We start from the raw sequence: 23,244 nt of genomic DNA on the forward strand, positions 1-23,244 counted from the left end.
GGATTAAAACTTTTAACTAATTTTTCGATTATATATGTATAATTAATTATTTAAATTTTATTGATTAAACTTTAACTAATTAACGAATAAAAACGAAATAAACAAACGAACGTAAGAGAGAGACGCACGGTTTTTGAAGTGGTTCAGTTTCACAAATCGAAACCTACGTCCATTATTCTCGATTAATAAATTTAGTACCTTTCTACGGATTACAAATTTACTAACCCAACTCGTACAACTAACCCTAGTTGTAACTGAGGTGAGTACCGTTAAATACTCGAGTGACTAACTTACGCTAATAAGAAAGCACTGTTGATTCTACTAAAAGTTCACCTTAATGAACGAGTAAGAAATCAATTAAGCACTATTATCTTATAACGATAACTAAAGAATGAATGCACAAGTTTATTAACACACGACCTTTTTCGAAAATAGCAAAACGGTTTTCTTTGTTTTGAAACACACGGTTTTTGCTCTTAAAATTAAAATCAATTTATGCTTAAAGGTCTTACTTTTAAATGTTGCAAAAGCAAAGTATTTATAGGAGAGGAAAGAGCATGGCTCACGGTTTGCCCGAAACCCTAATAGCCAAAATATGGATATGTAAACAAATTATATCTTTTATTATTTCTTTCCTTAAAACCCTAAGAGATAATAGAGAATATTCCAAAAGATAAAATATAAATTATTATTTTATTATCTTTTCCATAAATCTTAAGATATGATAATATTTTCCATAAAAAAAATATTCTTATCATAAATAACCATATCAAGTTAAATATAAAAGATATGTTAAGATAATTCTAGATAATATAATCTTTACAATAATAATCTTTTATTCCTTAAGGCAACACGAGATAACACGGCACATATGCCTCGTGATCCGTGGAAACCCTAGCTTGATATTAGGTTAAATTTTAGGGTTAAGAGTATGCCATGTTAAAACCCTAATTAGTAATTTGGCTCAACTCATAAGTTGATCCAACATGATTACTAATTATAAGTTTAAAATAAAACCATACTCCATATTAATATGAGCTTCTTTAATAAATACCTTTGCTAGAACATTTAAAAGATACCAAAATATTTTTCAAAAACAATTTTGAAAACATTTTAAGTCGTGTAGTATAAACTCAGCATCTCAATGTTATAGTAGAAGATCTATAACATTGAGCTCTTTCACAAGTAATGTTATAGCTGTCAAGCTATAACTTTACCAGTATATGAAATTCATTCTTAGGATACCATTATGAGATAATCACCTATACTATTCTAATATTCTTAGGAGATCTTCGAGCATAGGCTACTTCATTATCCAAGCTTGATTAATCTTTAGACGAGCTTCGTCTTCTCATAATGCTTGAATAATTCTTCTATAATCTTGATCTGTAATAAAGGGCTTGATCATAACATAGTCTTGTATACGTTCATTACAATTTTCTAAGCTTGACAAATAGTAAGTCTAATCTGAAGAGACTAAACAAACAATTACACACAACGAGTATATAAAATATAAAGCAATCTTGACATCATCAAAACATAAACATATATTCTATATGGTTCAACAAATTCCCCCTTTTTGATGATGGCAAGTCTCCTAAAATTGTGACTAAGTATAAGGTTCCCCTTCAATATAATACCGTTATCTTGATAATAAAGATCAACGTAAGATCAAGACGATTAACACATAATCGAAACTTAAAGGACTTTAAGAGACAATTGGTCTTGACAAGGAGCAAGCTTAGATAGATGCTTACCATAGATGTTCTTTCCCCCTCTTGACATCATCGAAAAGATAAGATCAAACATAAAATGACTAGAATAATATAAGACGAGACAAGAGATAAGAACGATATAAGAAACTAATATACCATATATAAACATAGGCATCTAGAAATTAAAGTAGCACACAAACTTAAAGAAAAACATGTCTAAAGCCAAATGGGCCAAAATAACAACATGTTTTAGAATTACTTGTGCCATAACCACAAGTAATTTGCCAAAATGGGCCGAATGGGATAGTTGTGCAAAATACACCATTAGAACATCAAAATAAGATAAAGCTAATAAAGAAAAGTGCTAAATTAGGTAATAGGCAAGACAAGGTCAAATATGGCGAGTCTTATACGGGTTAACATAGTCGGGACGAGTGCGATGTTCCAAGGCATCAAGACGATCAAAAGAACTCCTCACAAGCGTACCTTGAGCTTGAAGGCTCCTTTGAAAGTTAAGAACTTTCAATGATAAGGCCTTTGTCGCCTCCAAGGTAAGAGATTGATCGGCCGCCATTGCTTTCCCGTGCATAACCAACGCACCACCTTGACTAGTGAGAAAAGAAAGACGATCTCCATGTTGGAACACTTCCCCACGAGTTGTCTTCAACTCCCTCTGAAAACCCGATAGCCTCTTATCAACCCCGTCCATCCACTCATAAACCCGATCACTATCTAAACCTCCATCCGAGGACCGTGAAGTCCCAACCCGAGAAAAGGCCGTGGCTAAGGCCGTGGTTTGCTCCTCAAATTTTCCCATAAAAGAACCCATAAAACTCTCCATCTTAGCTTCCAAAGCTACTAAACCAACATCACTAGAACCCTTTTCAACATGTTTAGCAAGGACCAATTTGGGTCCATCAATCCCAAGACCCATCAATTTGATTACACGATCACACATGCAATCCTTTACACTAACACCGTAACTTTCCCGTCCCACAAACTTGCTTTATCTCCAACAACCTCGATATGCACATTCCATATGGAAGATCAATAGTAGTACAAAACTTCTCCTTGGTGACGGTTAAACTCGTTTGAAAAATACAGTTTAGAACAAGACTAGCCAAATTGATTTTTCGACCCTCAAACCAAGAATCCACAATGATTGCTTCATAACTCGACACTTTATCCCTTCCACCCCTTCTCGGCAAAATCGTGTTCCACAAGAAATTTAAGAGAAACTTGATTTTGGTCGAAAGAGGACGGACTATAATGTTACCATTATCCGACCCAACCACCTCAAAATACTTTTTAATGGCAAATTGTTTATCATCATCCACATTAGACCATTCCAAACTAGGATTGACATCGATTCCATCATGAGGAACCGAAAAAGCTGAACGAAAATCATCAACTAACACGGTAACATCGACACCATTAACAGTTTCATGCAACACACCATCCTTAACTTTGACTGAGGCGAAAAATTGAACTACCTCAACCGGGTAAGTAGGACCCGAGAACCGACTCACATCACTCCAACCATGAAAATCAAGAAATTCGACAAAAAACTTAAGAGAAGGTATTTGTGACAACCAAGATTTGTAATACCTTCCTCCATGGATTGAATATGGCAAAACCCGTGATGTGATCAATATTTGAGCATATTTAGTCCCCGAATTAGCCTCGTTCCTATGATTTTTAGTGCATATTTGGGTCATTTACTATCTTTAGTCCTTTGTTTTGCATATTCTTTGAGGTTTTGTTTCCTTGGTAGGAGAGGAGTGCAAACCTTGCATTTTCATGGCAAAATAGAGCTAAATTGATCGAATCTAATGACCAAGCATCAAAGAGAAGACAAGACTAGAAGGCATTTGTACATATTGTAGTAGATGGGTAATGATGAAGATTATACTTGCATCCCCGACAAAATCCCGGAGGATTGTTGGGAGAAGAGAAGAAGAAAAGAATAAATGGAAGCTGACAAAGAATCCGCTCGTCCAAGCTTCCCAGACGCCCGTCAAGAGGCTTCCAGGACGCTCGTCCAAGCTTCCCAGACGCCCGTCCAAAACAGCCAGAATCCGAGCGTCCAAGCTTCAAAGCCGCTCATCCAGCCACCTGAGAATCTGCTCGTCCCGACCCTTGGATGCCCAGATTCTGTTATAGGACAACACGTCCTCTTCTTCCCTCCATTGAAGATGCACATAGTTTTGGAAGACTAGCAAAAAGGAGACCCGCATCTTTTTCTGAGAGGAGTGATTCCTCAAGGACTTAATCGTCATTTAAGCCCTTAGTAACCCTAATTTGTGCACCTAATCCCCACTATAAGTACCCCATTAGTCTAATTAGGTTATCATGTTCTTCTTATCAATCTTTAGTGTAGTTTATATCATTCTAATCTCTTCTTAATCTTATAATAGCCTTCTAATCAAATATTAATACAAATCGCATTTCCTTAATTTCTCTTTTATTCATCTTTTATTTTGGGTAATTGAAGATTATTTGGGATTATTGGGAGATTGACAACCTTCCATCAATCATCAAGTACTTCTTTTATTCATTGCATTATTATTTTGGAATCATCACTAGGTATAACTCTCTTAATCCATTTTTAATTATTGTTAATCTTCATTTATTCATCATGTTTTGCTTTGTTAATATGATTGACAACCTTGTTAACATGTTAAACTTGTTAATGAGTGAGTAGTTTCCTTAACTAGGGTTAATGGGTAATTAGGGGAAACCAACACTGGGGATGATTCATGCTTAATTTAATATGTTTTCATAATTTATTTGCTTGCTTGTTGTGATCTCAACTTATGCACATGTTATATTTGATGAAATGCGAGCCTATGAATCCTTGCATTTTTTTACCCATCACCTACCTTTTCAATGAGACTTGTAAGACATAAACCAACTCGAGTCTCATTAGACCATGCATATAGTTGAGTAGGGAGGATTAAGTCCGCTTGTAGGTGTTGTACAATCTAATCGATTCGGCTTCAGGACCCAAACCTTCCTAGGATCGTAAGATATAAACCAACTCGATCCTATCACAACAATAATTGCTTGCTTATAAGTTGAGAATATGTTTGTATGATCAATTGCCATGAATGTCCTATGACCCCATAACACCCTAGTGCTTTTAATCAATTGCTACATCTCATTTTAGTCATCTTGCTTGTTTACTTTGATTGATATTTAGTTTAGTGATCTTCTTATCTCAACCCAAATTGTGACACTCCTAGACACCGCTACTTGCATTCGAAAATCCTACATCAATACCCGTCCCTTGGGATCCGACCTTTACTTACCTCTTTACTAATAGTAGAGTTGTTTGTGAAGTTATAAATATTGTTTTGGTCTAGGTGCTCCTAACGACAAGTAACCGAAATCTAAGCTCCAAGTGAGTCCGACCAAAAATGGCGCCGTTGTCGGGGACGGTGTTAACTTGATTTGATTTTCTTAGATTGTTATTAGTTGTGTCTTTCTTTGCCTTGGGGAAGTAAAACTCCTCAAGGTTTGTTCTAATTGTTTTCGAGTTGTTTGATTATTTGCATGTCTAGAAGATCACAAGGTAACTTGTTACCCATTGCTCACGAGATTGAAAGGACTTTGACAACCAATAGAAGACTTGCTAGAAATACTTTGAAAGGTATTGGTGAGGTTGTAGATATTTAACCAAATACTATTAAGTTCATCAACCCTTTTGCAAGAGAAGGTGAGGTGAACCCAACACAAAATGAATCACACAATCAAACCACAATGCCTAAGTTTTCATCACATTCCGTACCAACCGAGGAGAACCTACCCTATGGTACTCCCACACCACAACACTTAACCATAATTTTCATTGCAAAATTCGCATTTATCCAATTAGTCGAAAGAAGCCAATTTGGGGGGATGCCTAGTGAAGACCCTCATTCTTATATGAAAACTTTTTGTGACTATTGTGATGCGATTTCACAAACCGGTGTAACTCAAGACCAAATTCGATGGGTCTTATTCCCGTTTTCTCTGATTGGCACCGGAAAACAATGGTTGAAAAGCCTTGATAAAGCTACTCTTGGAATTGACTCTTGGAAGAAGTTGTCTCTAGCTTTCTACAAAAAATTCTAACCTCCGAAAAAGACTAACATGCTAAGAGCTCAAATTACGGGTTTTAAGCAAAGGGATGAAGAATATTTGTATGAAGCATTCGAGCGATTCAAAGGAATTTGTCGTTCATGTCCTCATCATGGACTTAGCGAGTGGTTCTTGGTACATCAATTTTGGAATGGTCTTTATGAAGACTAAAGAAACATTCTCAACAAGGGATCAAATGGTATGTTCACCGAAGTTGACGATGATCAAACTTGGAACAAGATTGAGGAAATGGCGGTCCATAATTTACAATATAGTAGACCTCGCAAGGCTACTAGAGGAGAAAAACATGAAGTGGACTCTATTACTCAATTGGGTGCTCAACTTAGTGCTCATATTGATACCATCAACTTGAAGTTTGAGAAGGCTATGGCTAAACTTGAAGAAACCTCAAAATCACCAAAGCATCATGTTAATGCCATGGTAACATCTTCATCAATCCCAAGTGGGATATGTGAGAATTGTGTAACTTTGGGACATGACCAAAGTGAATGTAGGGGAACAAATGAACAAGTGAATGCTTTTCAAGCATACAAAAGTGGTACCCCTTATTCCAACTATTACAATGAAAACACCAAATTCCACCCAAATATCACATACAAAAGCCAAAATGTCCAAAACCCTCAACCAACATACACCCCACCTCCCATGAGAACCCAAAATCAAAGACCCTTTTTCAACCAAAACCAAGGTTACCAAAATCAAACTCCATACAATCAACAAAATGACCAAGGTTTTGATGTTGAAAAAGCGGTCCTCCAAATGCAAAAGAATCAACAAGAATTTTTCACTCAAATGTAAAAAGATAGCCAAGCAAAAGACATCACCATCAACAACATCCTAGCCCACACAAAAATGTTGGAAACTCAATTGACCCAACTAGCATCTTCAAATTCTCAAAGACAAAAGGGGCAATTACCACCTCAAAGTAATCCCCCAATACATGAAATGGTTAGTGCCATTTACTTGAGGAGTGGTACGAGATATGAAGGGCCCAAGAAGCATGTTGAGGATAAAGTTGTGGAAGCTAGTGACAAAGAAGAAGTTGTGCAAAACTCTAAGGAAGGAGAACCAACAAACCAAGAAGTTTCAAAGAAAAGTGAAGAAAAGGCAAAGGAGAAGGAGCCCATTGTGATTAGACTTCCATTCCCGAGTCGTCAAGCTAAGCCTAAGTTTGATGACCAACTTGGAAAATTCATGAAAATTGTGAAGAATTTAGAAAACTCGATTCCTTTCACGGAATTAATCAATCACGTGCCGGCCTATGCAAAGTACATGAAGTACATCCTTACGAAAAAGAAGTCAATCCGGAAGCTTGAAACTATCGCCTTCACTAAGGTGAGTAGTGCAATCCTTCTAGGGGGTTCACCTCCGAAACTTAAAGAACCGGGAAGCTTCTCAATACCGTGTACCATTGGCGACACCACGATCAACAAGGCTTTGTGTGATCTAGGAGAAAGTGTGAGTGTTATGCCGTATTCGGTTAGTAAAAGGTTAGGGATGGGAGACTTAAATGTACCAACATCACACTCCAAATGGCCGATAGAACAACGAAGACACCGTTAGGGATATGAGAAGATGTTCCCGTGAGAATTGGCAAATTCTTCATCCAGGTGGACTTTGTGATTGTTGATGTAATACCCGCCGTTTTTAGAGACCCTTTGACCAGCGTTGACTGACCTTGGGAGCGGGATTAGTCTTAGAATTGTGTGCCAAAACCATCTTGGGTTGCGTGTCATGAGTGGTGCTCGATAGAGTAGAGGCTACTCGATCGAGTAGCTAGGTTACTCGATCAGGTAGGGGGCCACTCGATCGAGTATGTTGGGTACTCGATCGAGTACCGAGTTTTCAGCGAGGGTTTTATATCGCGTTTTGTTAAATCCGCAAATCACTTCCCCCACTTTCCTCCTATCCTTCAGTCGCCTCTTCCCCTTCCCTTCACCTCAAAACCTCCATGGAATCCTTTTGAAGATCCTTGTGCCTTAAGAGAGCGTCACTTGTGTCGGGTAGCGGTCTTTTGCTGAGTTTTCTCCATATAGGTATGTCATAATCATCATCCGTGTCCTTGTTCTTTGCAATTAGGGTTTGCTTGGTAGTAATAGATGATTGTGTTGTGCTTATAGGCTTTGCTTGATTGCTGGATATGCCATGTGTTGGCATGGATTGGTTGCAGTTGCTTAAAGGTAGGTTCGCCTACTCAGTTTCTGTAGATGGTCTAGTATGTCGGTCGTTTGGTTATATTGTGATTGCTTAGTATTGTAATTGTATTGTGACGGCTATGGTTGTGATTGTGGTTGTTGTCTCTGGTTCTCGAGATGCGTCTCGGCTGAGTGAGGTCACTTGCGGGAGTGACTTCACGCCCTAGTTTCGCCCTCCGTGGAACCCGCCACGGGAGGGGATGTGCACATTAATGGACAGGGTTATCGCTCATTATGAAGAGCGGGGATTTGGTGGGTACGGCTGCGGTCCCCCACTGGCAGGGCTGGTCCAGTGGACAGTCAGTGACAGAGGTTGTTGGGTTATCGTGATTGCGTTTGAGAATTATAGCATTGTTTGTATCGATGATTGTAGTTGCCATTGTCGTATCTTATCTCAGTACTGACCTTGTGTGGTTGTTTGTTTGTTATGTGTATGCCGTGATCCCTTATGGTGAGCAGTCGGTCTTAGCAGGTGTTGATGTCGTTGATAGCTGGAGTCCGGGCATGGATGAGTCTTCACGAGATTCGATAGGCGTAGCTAGTAGTCCTTGAGTTGTATCTTTCATATCGTTTGTTGGTTTAAACCGCTTGTAATACAATATAATAGTTCATTTATCGACGTTTGATTATTACTATCCACGAGCAACCGAGATGGTAACGCCCTTATATGCTAAGGAAGGCCTAGTTAAGGATCCTCTGAATATGGGGGTGTTACAAAGTGGTATTAGAGCGACGATTTTGGAACCTGTAACAAATGAACATAATGAACGTAGGGAGTCTAATAAAATAAACCTGGTGTATGTATAATGGGAACCCCAGCTGATGCTAGGTTTTGGGTGAGTAGGCGCCCTCATTTCAAAACATTGGCCCCATGACACTTAAGCCAGTCACCTGGTATGGGAATGTGGAGTCCGTGTGTCTATGTGTAATATGTATGTTAATTGTGCCGGAGCTATCTCCGGTTAAGACCTTGTTAGAGTTAATAGGGGTGTGATAGTGGTATTTGGGCCGCGTACAGTAATCGTTGGTGAAATTAGTGGAGTTTTTAGAATGATTAGTGAGTTTATACGATGGTTATGAGAAATGTGACGGAAGTTTATGTAATAGAGATGCGTGAAAATGTGGAATTGAATGTTGTGACATGAAGAGTGAACATGTAGGTGTTTGCTATAAGTTAATGATGACGGGAGTCATATACGAGTTTATAAATCCTACAGTAATTACTATGATGATAGTTATAGTATAGTTGAGTTATAATTCGAGACATAACATATAGTAATGCATTTAGGCCTTATTTGTTGGTTGAAATTTTTCCGCTGCGTAATATTTGATTCGTGCAAAATGAATTTCTTATGATAGAATGTAAGACATGATTGAGTAATTTGTTTAAAAAGTATGTATTTATGTGATCAGTGAAAGAAAGAATTGATGTTAATTATATGCTTCAAATTGAAGTGAACACGAGTTTAGTAGTAACAAGTAAAGTAAGTTTAAGTGTAATATTATGGTGTGATTGTATTTATAGAAGATTAGGTAGCAGGTAAACCGAGTTGGGTAACTTGTATAGCGTAATGTGACGTACACTTTATTCGTTGAAGAATTACGTTTTGCGTGAGTAATGGTTGTAATCCGTGATGGAGTGTGATAATTCGTGCCGAATTCCGACCTTAGTTTGGAATCGACACGCAATGTTGTTTTGCAGGAGTTTTCAAGTTACTTAGTATTTCTGACCGAGTACTTAACCATACTTGACCGAGTGCGAGTGCTTACTAGACCGAGTAGACCTCACTCGATCTAGTTAGGAAGCTAAGATGTCGGGATGTGGGAAAAATTCCTACAGATACTCGACGAAATAGCTCCTACTCGATCGAGTAGGGTGGTACTCGATCGAGTACCCTAGGCACTCGATCGAGTAGGCTACTGTACAGTGAATCCTACGGGTTTCTTAAAACCCCTAATCTTTCTATTTCTTCTCATTCTTCCTCTATATTTCGAACCCTAAAGCCTTGTTTCCTCTCTAAATCTCTCATTCTCTTGGGTTAGTGGTGATTCTTTGGGTTGATTTCTTTGCTTAATTTCGTTTCTTTACTTTGCTACTCAATCAAGGTATGCTATTCTTCTTAATGTACATGGTTTACTGATTTGAATATGTTAGAGAAGTGAAACAATCTGAGATTTTCAATTATTATGATCAATTTGGTGCTTTTAATTGTTGAAATATGATTCACATGCCTCCTTTCCATGTTTGCTTGTGATTAATTGCTGTAAATTAGACTAGAAATTGCAAAGATTGAACCCGAAATTTCTAGGGTTTCCAAAATTGAAATCGATTTTTGGTTGTTTTACAATGGTTAGATGGTAAAATTGAGCCTTAAGTATTGTTTATATCATGTTAGGGGATAGATTTTGATGATTTTACCTTAGAAAGTTGCCTTAAAACCCCGTCTTAAAAGTGCCTCAAATGGAAATTCGTGATTTATAATTGGAATTTGGTGTTGTGAATGACATTATAAGTACAAGTTGAACTTCAATATGATAATAGAAACGATAATTGATGAAAATATGCCAAAATTATCACAGCTGTAAAGACCGTCTGAAAATCTAAGTGAATTGTTGTTCATAATATTGAAGGGTGATAATGATATGTTCCAAGTTATTCTTTTCCATGGACTAGTAAGAATGCCTCACATGTGATTAGAAGTGTGTTTGGAATAACCTTTAGAATCATGCTAGGATATTCGAATTTGTTGAGCATATGAAATCACCATGATAATTTCTTTCACAACTATGGCCTATGAGTAGTAGTAATCTGAGCTTGTATGTCAAATTTTGGAAACTGTTGGTGAATGTGTGTACATAGCTTAATATTCAAGGTAAATGGCATGACTTATGTGCTTCATATGTTGAAATTTGTTGGTGAATTGGTGTACCTAACTGAATGAGTTAAGTTCAAGTTACATGAAGTATAGGCTTTACGTGTTTGTGCAAGTTGCTTAAGTCATATCTTCAAACAGATCCGAGACTGAACATAGGAACGCGCCAAAGTAAACGGGGGAGGGGTAATCCACCTGAGATGGGGGAAGGGAGTGGACCTGTGGTACCCGCAGTTCCAGAGTACCCTTCTGTTGTTTTTGTTGATTTCAAGCAAAGAGAGCATTTTGTAGCTTTACAAAAACGCAAAATGAGACCTACAAGGTGTATGGACACTACTTTGTTGGAGGAGTTGGAGATAGAGATGGATGTCCATCACATATTTGAGACTTTGGGTCTTCTTGGGTTGTATAGGCTTAGGAAACACACTTATCCTTTTTTCACCTTGGAGTTTATGAGCTCCTTTATCTATGACCCCGTTGGCCAGACCGTTGAGTTTCGATTGATGAACACTAGTTTCTTGCTTTCTATGGACCAATTTGCTTCTCACCTTGGGCTGGCTAAGCCTCCCAAGGACTCCATCACCGACATCCCTGGTGAGTGCGGTGTATGCCGCCTAATGCCTTGCCTGACCGGGAAACCAGCTCCTACCTCAAGTAACATGCTGATTAATGATGTTCAGCATGTCACGTTGAGGATCTTTCTCTGTTCTCTCTCGAACCTTCTTTATGACCGACCGGATATCAGTAAGCTAAACAATCATGAGGTGTTGCTTTTGATGTCGTACCTCAACCCAGAGCAGACCAGGAAAGTGGTCTTTAATGCTCCTTCTATGGTTTGTGCTGCCCTTGCCTTGATGGCTACTGCCTCTTCCCGATACTTGAGTTGTGGCGCCATCGCCACTCGGTTAGCTGAAAAGCTAACCTCTTTCGAGGCTTATTCGGAGTACGTGCCTCTAGCTACCCCTGTGCCCACCATGGACCGTGACTACTATCTCGACCTGAAATGGTTGAGGACTTTGGCTGACGGCAGCCTAGCTTGGAAGGTGTGGGGCGTGAGTTGGATGAAGATTCCAGCTCCTGAGCACCTCCCACCCACAAAGCCCTTGAAGCCGACGGTAGAGACGGTGGACTCCGATGACGAGGAGGAGGAGGAGGAGGATGATGATAGACCCCGCCATCTGCAGACCTACCTCATCGACGACACCATTCTCGAGGTGATGCCAGAGCCGAAGAAGGGAGAGAATGCGTCGGTCATGGCAGTGGAGAGACCTAGGTTGGGGAGAGGACCCCGTCGAGTGAGGGAGAGGACCTCAGAGACCAGGCCACGGCCGGTGGCACCATTGCAGCAGCAGCCTTTTCCGTACTACCCTTACCTCGACACCCCGGATACGCGATCCAGCTACTTGGCGGAGAGAGTGCCATCTACCTTGACACTCCGGAACATGCACGAGATGGCGTACGCTCAGGGTATAGGGACCGAGGGACCGCATCCGGTGTGGTGGAGTGGAGTTGGGGACTACACAGGGGTTTTCCACTCCTACGGGGTGGATAAGTCGACGTGGGGGGCGCCTCAGTCCTTTGCCTACGGTGGCTTGACTCCATGGTACGTGGGCCCAGGAGCAGGAGTAGGAGCAGGAGTGGATGTGGGGATCGGGTCATCGGGAGCAGGTACTTCTGGCGGTGGTGGTGATGATGAGGTGATGTTTGAGCAGCAGCAGCAGTAGGAGGAGTGATACTCCTTGATTTATCCTTGTTTATAGTCGTTGGTGGTAGGCGTTGGTAGTATGGTTAGACTTTGGTAGTTGTTTTCATGAAAACCTTAGTTATGAACTTGTATTGTTGGCCATAAGGCCGGATTTGATATTTTGACTTGTTGCAGGATGTTAGAATTCGGGGAGTCGTCCCGACTCGATTTTATATGACAAATATGTGCATGTATGTTGGCTTATGACAGGTTGTATAGGGGAACTTCGCCTGTAGGTACTCGACAGAGTACCCCGTACTCTATCGAGTAGCTGCAGGAAGGTGGGATAAAAAGCATTCTGACCTATAGGCTACTCGATCGAGTAGCCAGGACACTCGATCGAGTAGCATGGCACTCGATCGAGTATCGCTACATACTCGATCGAGTAGCACTGTTACAGGAGGTTTTCAAAAATTAAAAAATGTCCAATTGTTTTCTAATTGCAAGTTTGATGTTTAAGGTAGTTATTACTGCATAGTAACACCTTTGAACCGTTAATTTCATATGTTGGAAGTCGTGTTTGAAGTTTTATAAGCGTATTTGTCACAATTAGTGAAGCGGTAATAGTTTCTTGTTACTTTAATGTTGCATACGACCTATTACGAGCTATTTATCGGAGTTATAACTTCTTGTACACTTGCGCATACCATATTAACATGTGTTGTCGGCGGTGACTGTATATTCCGGAGGTTGGTGTATGAATTCTAATTTAACGAGTATATAGTTAGTGAGTAATGTCCATAACAAATAATATGGTTTTATTTAATGTTATGATCCAAATAATAGGTAATATGTGTTGTAATTTTGTTGGTGAACTTCGGGGACGAAGTTCCTTTTAAGGGGGGAAGATTAATGTCGCGAAAATTATCGCGAAATAAAAGGCTGATTTCGAAATTATGTTTTGTTTTCCTATATGGTTTTGTTGTTTAATTGCAAAATTTTCTAGTACCTTGGTTACTTTACTTGTATGAAGTGTAATTAGTTACCTCGGTTTGTGGAGTAATTCATGCGTTCAAGTGTAAATGATAGAATGAATTGTAAAGGATCGTCATAAAGAGTCTTATCTCGGCGCGATGCGTCGTAATAGAATGAATTGAGTAACACGGTGGTGTTAATTGTGCAGTATGAGGTCGATATGAGATACGTTTCGGGTTGATAAATTGTTGTCACATGAGGAGCGATGGTTGTTTGTGTTGGCTCATATGGCAAAGTCGATGTTTGATAGATAATCATTAGTAAGAATTGATGTATACATGTAGAGTGACAATCAACGATGATAATGCTTGCATGATAGTGGTAGGAGTTGATAGGTATAAAGTATAGACGGTGATGACGATGACATGGGGGGGGGGGGGGGGATGGTATTTCCAAGGAGTAATGGTTTGAGCGGGAAGTTTGGTGAGGTCGTGTTGTTTCCGAGCCTTGAGCGGGAGATAGGTGAGTTGAACTTGGGGGACGAAGTTCTTTTTAAGGGGGGAAGACTGTAATACCCGCCCTTTTTAGAGACCCTTTGACCAGCGTTGACTGGCCTTGGGAGCGGGATTAGTCTTAGAATTGCGTGCCAAAACCATCTTGGGTTGCGTGTCATGAGTGGTACTCGATAGAGTAGAGGCTACTCGATCGAGTATCTAGGTTACTCGATCGAGTAGGGAGCCACTCGATCGAGTATGTTGGGTACTCGATCGAGTACCGAGTTTTCAGCGAGGGTTTTATATCGCGTTTTGTTAAATCCGCAAATCACTTCCGCCACTTTCCTCCTATCCTTCAGTCGCCTCTTCCCCTTCCCTTCACCTCAAAACCTCCATGGAAGCCTTTTGAAGATCCTTGTGCCTTAGGAGAGCGTCACTTGTGTCGGGTAGCGGTCTTTTGCTGAGTTTTCTCCCTATAGGTATGTCATAATCATCATCGTGTCCTTGTTCTTTGCAATTAGGGTTTGTTTGGTAGTAATAGATGATTGTGTTGTGCTTATAGGCTTTGCTTGATTGCTGGATATGCCATGTGTTGGCATGGATTGGTTGCAGTTGCTTAAAGGTAGGTTCGCCTACTCAGTTTCTGTAGATGGTCTAGTATGTCGGTCGTTTGGTTATATTGTGATTGCTTAGTATCGTAATGGTATTGGGACGGCTGTGGTTGTGATTGTGGTTGTTGTCTCTGGTTCTCGAGATGCGTCTCGGCTGAGTGAGGTCACTTGCGGGAGTGACTTCACGCCCTAGTTTCGCCCTCCGTGGAACCCGCCACGGGAGGGGATGTGCACATTAATGGACAGGGTTGTCGCTCATTATGAAGAGCGGGGATTTGGTGGGTACGGCTGCGGTCCCCCACTGGCAGGGCTGGTCCAGTGGACAGTCAGTGACAGAGTTGGTTGGGTTATCGTGATTGCGTTTGAGAATGATAGCATTGTTTGTATCGATGATTGTAGTTGCCATTGTCGTATCTTATCTCAATACTGACCTTGTGTGGTTGTTTGTTTGTTATGTGTCTGCCGTGATCCCTTATGGTGAGCAGTGTGGGGTAATATCCGTATAATACCCTTTAATTATAGGATTATAACGCAAAATTTACATGTGATTATAGTCATAAAACGAATAACATGATGAAACGATTAAGCGATAGAAATAACCTTCGGTCCTAGTGCAAAATGGCAATGAGAGATCAAGGTAGATCTCCTCCTAATTGTTGCACCCAAGATAGTCCGAGAAATGCCCTTGTGCTAGAGTGAATCCCCTAATTGCCTTGCAATATTGAGGGGATTGTTTTGTGAGTTTGTGTTGGATGAGAGATCCGAATTTCTGAGAGGCACTTTCTCAAAAACCCTAGAATTTTTACAAATGAAATGATTAGGTTAGAAGGGAGGAGAAACTCTCCCTTTTGTTCTCCTAATCTCGGTTTGGCCGAGTGGATCAAGGGGGAAATGGGCTTCCATTTTCTCCTTATGTTTAACTCGTGGTCCGAGGCTAAAATGTATACGACGCGGTGTTTATTATAAACTGTTATCGGTTATCGGAAATTAAGGCATCAACTAATAATACGGGTTAGTTGAATTATTAATACATGTCCGACAAAACAGTATTGTATTATTATATTCAATATACATTTAATTAAATATAAAACGCTTATATTCAATTTTACGAATTAACCGCTTAATTCGTCTTAGCCATTATTATTTAATCCGTATTAAATAAAATATCTCAACATCACATTTTGACTAATTATTAGTCAAATAACTCGAACTAACTGGTTAGTCAAAATTGGCATCTACATGATTGTATTTTCATACCGTCACATCTCTCAAACGTATCCTATAGGTGTGACTTTTAGGGACCAGTTGATCACCGCCATCTGTATGACAATAACGTCAAACTTATCTAGCAAGCCAACCGTTATTGATAAACGTGGATCAACTGATAATAATACCAAAAGTATGCCCTTTGATCCTTTTAGAGATTTATAAGTCCTTGCACTAACTGTTAAGGACACCAGCCCCAACAAGCTCCCACTTGTCCGTACAAGTGTATGTGCAATTACGTTATCCGCACTAACTGGAGGACACAAGCTCCAACAAACTCCCACTTGTCCGTACAAGTGTATGTGCGATAACCGATTCTCATATTCATTTAAAATTTCTCCCACTCAATGTAAAACAATTTGCAGATCTGGATCCACAAAGGTCGTATTTTATAATCGATCTGTATCTAGAGTGGTTTCCCCGACTAGAGAGTAACTTAACTGATAAAACGAATCCGTATCCGAGCATGGCCATGCATTTGATTCTGACTCCTCGAGTGGCCCCGAGAAATATCGAGTACACGATAAAGGCTGAATATTTCCTTCAACTCGACTCCTTCCGATCTAAGCACAGCATGAAATGACCCAGAAAAAATCTACTTAGCCCCCTGTTACGGATGACCGTGAGAAAGAAACCAAAGTCACCCAAAATCTGCCTTAGTCTCAAGAGACAGTCGATAAGTCAAAAGAATCGACTCTTAGGATCACCATGGAAGTCCTATCCACGACCGGGCACCGAATGTTATAAAACATTTAGGACTCCACGTCGATGTCACAATTGTGTCCTACGAGATATCCGTATAACTCGCCTCTGTGATTGGTCAGTCAACCGGTTGACTTATGGCTCGTTGAACCCACCATCAACCAACGTCACAAAATAATTGCCAGAGTTATCAACTCATGTGGGCAATTAAGGACTGAAAAAATATAATGTTCGTTCAGTTCTCTTTGTGGTGTTCAAAAATTGTCGCACAATTCCACATGAAAAACAAAATATATAAATATCAAAACGATGATGTCGTATAGAGTACAAAAGGGAATGAATCTAATCCATAAAAGAGTACTACAACTTAGGAACACGTTTAATACCCATGGAATTAACGTGCCCTTCATGCTTATCTTGTCGTAATGGTTTAGTGAGAGGATCTGCTATGTTATCATCTGTAGCAATCTTTTCTATCACTACTTCCTTTTGCTCCACGTAATCTCGGATTAGATGAGCTTTCCGTCGTACATGTCTAGACTTGTTGCTAGACTTTGGCTCCTTAGCTTGGAATATGGCACCACTATTGTCGCAATAGATGGTGATCGGGTCATTCGAACTAGGCACTACAGATAGTCCATGTAAGAATTGACGCATCCATATCGCTTCCTTTGTAGCTTCAGACGCGGCATAGTACTCGGACTCAGTCGTAGAATCTCCTGTAACTGTTTGCTTGGAACTCTTCCAGCTGACTGCAGCGCCATTGAGAGTAAAAACGAATCCAGACTGAGATTTCGAGTCATCTCGATCCGTTTGGAAGCTAGCATATGCGTAACCGGTTGCGCATAGCTTTTGAGGGCCTCCATAAGTCAATGCCCAATCTTTAGTCCTCCGTAGGTACTTAAGAATGTTCTTGACGGCCGGCCTACCTAATGTGATTCACCGGATCTTTGTTGGAATCGACTTGTCATACTCAATGCATATGCCACGTCCGGACGTGTGCATATCATGGCATACATGATTGATCCTATTGCCGAGGCACAAGGAATCCGTGTCATGCGCTCTTTCTCTTTCGGTGTCTCTGGTGCCTGAGACTTGCTCAAATGCACCCCTGGAGCCATAGGAAGAAACCCCTTCTTGGAGTTAGTCATGCTGAATCTCTCTAGGATTTTGTCTATGTAAGACTCGATCGAGAGATAACATCCGTCGTGATCTATCTCGATAGATACGGATGCCTGGAATTCTTTGTGCCTCACCCAGATCTTTCATCTGGAAATGGTTTTTCAACCATACTTTCACCGAAGTTAAGAGAGGTATGTCATTCCCAATCAGGAGTATGTCGTCAACATACAATATTAGAAAAACAATCTTGCTCCCACTCGACTTGATATATAGACATGGTTCCTCGACCGATCGAGTAAATCCATTCTCTTTTATCACTTGGTCGAAGCGATGATTCCAACTCCTTGATGCTTGCTTAAGTCCATAAATGGAACGCTTAAGTTTGCATACTTTCTTAGGATGTTTTGGATCGATGAAACCTTCGGGTTGTACCATGTACAACTCTTCCTCCAAAAAGCCGTTTAAGAAGGCGGTTTTCACGTCCATTTGCCAAATTTCATAGTCATGAAAAGCGGCAATCGCTAAGATAATCCGAATGGAACGCAAAGATAACTACGGGTGAAAAATCTCATCGTAGTGCAAACCTGGCACTTGGGTGAAACCTTTAGCAACTAGTCGTGCTTTGTAGATATCTTGTTGACCTTCCACAGAATGCTTTATCTTGTAAAGCCATTTGCATTGAAGGGGACGAACCTTAGCAGGTAAGTCAACAAGATCCCACACGTTGTTCTCATACATGGAGTCCATCTCGGATTGCATGGCCTTAAGCCATAGCTTTGAGTCAGAACTGGTCATGGCACCTTTATAGGTTGCGGGTTCACTACTCGTTAAGAGTAGAATGTCATCTATGTCATGTTCCTCGACCGGACCAATGTATCGTGTCGGAGGAATAGAGACTCTTCCCGACCTCCTAGGTTCCTCGGGAATGTTAACGCGCGGCGGGGATTGAAGGAATAGGTTCCTCCAATAGTTGCTCGGTACTTGGTTCTAGAATCTCCGACAGTTCGAAGGTTCTATCACTCTTTGCATTCTCGATAAATTCCTTCTCTAAGAATGTCGCACTAGCCGCAACAAAAACACGTTGTTCGGTTGGCGAATAAAAGTAATGACCAAGCGTTCCTTTAGGATAACCTATAAAGTATGTCTTGACCGATCGCGGGCCGAGCTTATCCTCGTGTCTCCACTTTACATAAGCCTCGTAGCCCCAAACCCGTATAAAGGACAAGTTAGGGACCGTTCCCTTCCATAGTTCATATGGAGTCTTGTCAATGACTTTAGACGGACTTCGGTTAAGTATTAGAGCGGTGACGAACAAAGATAACCCCATAATGAGTCGGGCAATACGGTGTGACTCATCATGGATCGAACCATATCAAGTATAGTTCGATTTCTCCGTTCGGACACACCATTCAATTGAGGTGTTCCGGTGGAGTTAAGCGTAGGGCAATCCCACGAGTCCTTTAGGTGTTGATCAAACTCGTGAGAAAGATACTCGCCACCACGATCCGAACGTAGTGTTTTAATCTTTCTACCCAATAGGTTCTGTACCCTATTTTGGTATTCCTTGAATTTCTCAAAGGATTCACTTTTGTGCTTCATTAAGTAGACATAGCCATATCTCCTTAAATCGTCCGTGAAAGTGATGAAATACCTATAGCCTTCTCGTGCGGTGATTGACATAGGACCACATACATCCGTGTGTATGAGTCCTAATAGGTCGCAGCGCATTCCAACACCTTTGAAGGAAATCCGAGTCATCTTACCGATGAGACATGATTCACACGTGCCAAATGATTGAAAATCAAAGGCCGAGATAGCTCCATTTTTTATGAGCTGTTTTACGCGTTTCTCATTAATATGTCCCATATACGGCGATTGCCATAGATACGTTTGATCTTTGTCACCAACCTTTAACTTTTTATTCATTACGTGTAATATTTCCGTGGTCGGATCTAAAACATAAATTTCGTTCATGGAGAGCCTTGCCAGTAAATCATATCGTGTAATGAGAAAATGCAAGTATTATTTTCTATTACAAATGAAAAACCAAGTTTATCAAGTGCGAAACCGAAATAATGTTTTTGGAAAGACTGGTACATAATAGCGATTATATAAAAATAACTCCAATCCGCTAGGAAGCTGGATCACGTATGTTCCCCTCGAGAGACGGCGACCACTCGTGCTCCATTCCCGACACGCAGTCCACCTCACCCTTTACGAGGGGTTCGATGTTTTGAGCCCCCGCACATGATTACACGAGATGAGAACCACAACCGATCAAATACCCAAGTTCCGTAACTTGCGTGGTTAATCTCAATCATATGAATAAAAGTAGAAGAAGAAGAAGACATACCAACAGGTTTAACACGACCTGCCTTTAAGTCCTCATGATAAACAGGACATGTACGCCTCCAATGCCCAGTCTTGTGGCAATGATGGCATTCCATGTTTTCATTCTTGCTCTTTGTCGCGCTTGATGAGTTGCTCGACTCACCAGGCCCACTCTTACCCCGATCCCGACTTCTTGAACTTCGCCTTACCTCTGCTAGGTCCGCTTTAGCTTTGCCCTTACCCTTGCCTTTGTTTGACACAACGAGAACATCCTGTTTCAAGCTCCCACTGAACTTCATGTCCTTCTCGGTCTGTACGAGAAGCGAGTGCAGTTCATGTGGGGTTTTCTTCAAATCATTCATATAGTAATTCGCTCTAAATTGCGAAAAACCATCGTGGAGTGAATGAAGCATGCGGTCGATAACAATGTTCTCGCTGATGTTACAATTAAAGGTCTCCAGCTTCTCGACATTCTCAATCATGCTGAGAATGTGTGGGCTAACTGGTTGGCCCTTCTGGAGTCTCGCATCAAAGAAGCTAGTGGTATGCTCACAGGTCACGATTCTCGGTGCTTTCGAGAATTCCTTGGTGAGCGTGGTGAAAATCTTGTTTGCACCATGGGCTATGAAGCGTTTCTGCAAATTGGGTTCCATTGCAAAAATGAGTACGTTTTTAATCGCACCCGCTTCCATACAGAAATCATTAAACTTGGTGATTTTTCAGACTCTAGCCGTGGGACCTGGGTTTGCCGGGATGGGCTCTAATAGATATTTGAGCTTCCGTCGGTCGGCGGCGCGAGCATTCCGTAATGCCGCCTCCCAATCCGTGAAGTTTGATCCATCATTCTTGATCGAGTAGACCGATTCATCCGATTCATGAAGATCCGAAGCCGGGACTCACGGTCCAATGTGGCACTTGGCATTGGGTTATCGTAGAACCACCATTTGTTATTAGCGAGTTTAAAAATTCGTGATCTACACTTTGAAAAAGAAAAAAAACAAAACGAAATAAGCAACTCATCGAGGTGATTTAAGTCTATTTAAAATTCATTTTAACATGTAGACTCTCGCACTTGCATAATTGATCTCCCTCAAGAATGATACAAGTGATCCCAAGACTCAATTTCCGTAAATTGATAAGCCAACTGTTTAGCTAATTCTTCCGTAAGAACTCTTGGTCGATAGATTTCCGTAAATCCTATCTATAGTCCACCATGATCACATGATCGTACGAGTGACCATAGTGTTGAGATAAAATAGGTCAATCGGTTCCAACTTACCCGACGTAGAAGGGGTCATATTATGCCTACCGACGAAGAAGGGACTCATTGGAGTTTGACCTATAAAGACCATTCTCAATTTTGGTTTATACGAGGAAGATCCCATCAACTAAATTATAATTCATATTAAGTGAACGAATAACTAGCGTTTGCGTGAATGAATTAATTTGGGTGATGGCTTAAAAAACGTGTGACATGAGAATGTCAAAGAAAACTAACTCGTGACCTCTATATGTGTCAGTTTTCATGCAATAATTAGGTGGTTTGGTTTTTAGGCGGAATATGATGCATATTATCGTTACGAAAAATAAATAAATGAATGCAATACGTAAAAAAAATTCCTAGTGTGGCCTATCCTAATAAAAAGAACATAAAACAACTTTGGAATCCACCGTTGGACCCGAGAAGCTTGTCTTGATGTTCTATCTTGATCCATGTAGCGGGAGTGAGCATCCGGTCTCCATCTTTGGTCTTCTCAAAAATTACATTTAAAATTACAAAATATAACCTATTTACATTCTAATTAAAAACTGTAATTACAAGTGAAAAATCCAAAACGGAGATACGAGATCTCAAAATACAACCAAGACCGTGTTCCATCATTACGGTAACACGTTCTACTAAGGCCACACTAAGTTATAGCTGATTGTAAAATTAAATACGTAATAAAAGGCATTCAAAAGCATTCAAAAATAACGATAAATAAAAATGCATCAACTAAAAACAAATTCATTCGTGACATAATTCCGTAATTATGTTAAATTTATCCAAACCACCTTTTAATGACTAAAATTCATGTGATAAAACCGCTTTTATCAATTTAATTTTAATCCAATACAATCCGTTACTTTAAATACGCTTTAAAATAACTTAATGGTACGTGTGTGAACCGTTTCACAATCATAGCGAGTGTACAATATCCGTATAAAGTACATATTAAGGCCAAAAGAAAATTTAAAACAAAAAGAATAAATTTTCAAAGCTGCCAGAAATGAAAATCCCTCGATCCAGTGGACAAAAGTGCTCGATCGAGGAACAAAAGGGCTCGATCGACTGAACTGCAAGTCGATCGAGAGGATTGCCAAACAGAAAGTGCTCGATCGACTAAACTAGTGGTCGATCGAGTACTTTTATCAGCAAATCTGCTCGATCGAGTACGAGGACTTCTCGATCGAGCAGTGGGGTTTTGAAAATGGTCGATCGAGTACGGCAAGGACTCGATCGAGTAAGAACAAGACAGAAAAACCTCTCGATCGATTAAAAACGTTCGATCGAGAATAAAAATTTCTGAAACACAAAACCCTCGTTAAAACAGTTTTGTTGAAACAAAACAAATGCAATTTTGATCAAAACCGATTAATATCAATTCTACAAATTTGCAAAACATAAACATATTGTTATAATGATCGTGTAAAATAACAATATGCATAAAATCAAATCCAAACAACCGTGTAAATACATGTCACGGTTTTAAAATATGCAACAACCGATTTAAAAAAATTCCTGCCGAGAGGAATAAAAACGCTGCTGCCGCACGAATTTCAAGACAATAAAAATCGTTTCAAGATTGTTTTATGAAAAACACATAGAAAAAAAATTTACGTGGCCTCGCTCTGATACCACTTGTGGGGTAATATCCGTATAATACCCTTTAATTATAGGATTATAACGCAAAATTTACATGTGATTATAGTCATAAAACGAATAACATGATGAAACGATTAAGCGATAGAAATAACCTTCGGTCCTAGTGCAAAATGGCAATGAGAGATCAAGGTAGATCTCCTCCTAATTGTTGCACCCAAGATAGTCCGAGAAATGCCCTTGTGCTAGAGTGAATCCCCTAATTGCCTT

The 23,244-nt window shown here is 40.2% G+C and overlaps 1 non-coding gene across 1 annotated transcript; it reads right to left on the reverse strand.

Annotated features, from left to right (window-relative positions):
• Positions 1 to 5,849: 5,849 nt before the first annotated feature.
• Positions 5,850 to 5,956, reverse strand: LOC141603139 (small nucleolar RNA R71). Its single transcript, XR_012525035.1, has one exon. It is a non-coding gene; the product is annotated as a small nucleolar RNA R71 (small nucleolar RNA).
• Positions 5,957 to 23,244: the final 17,288 nt, after the last annotated feature.

Source organism: Silene latifolia, chromosome 9, assembly GCF_048544455.1.
Source record: "Silene latifolia isolate original U9 population chromosome 9, ASM4854445v1, whole genome shotgun sequence".
In the NCBI taxonomy this organism is placed as follows: Eukaryota; Viridiplantae; Streptophyta; class Magnoliopsida; order Caryophyllales; family Caryophyllaceae; genus Silene; species Silene latifolia.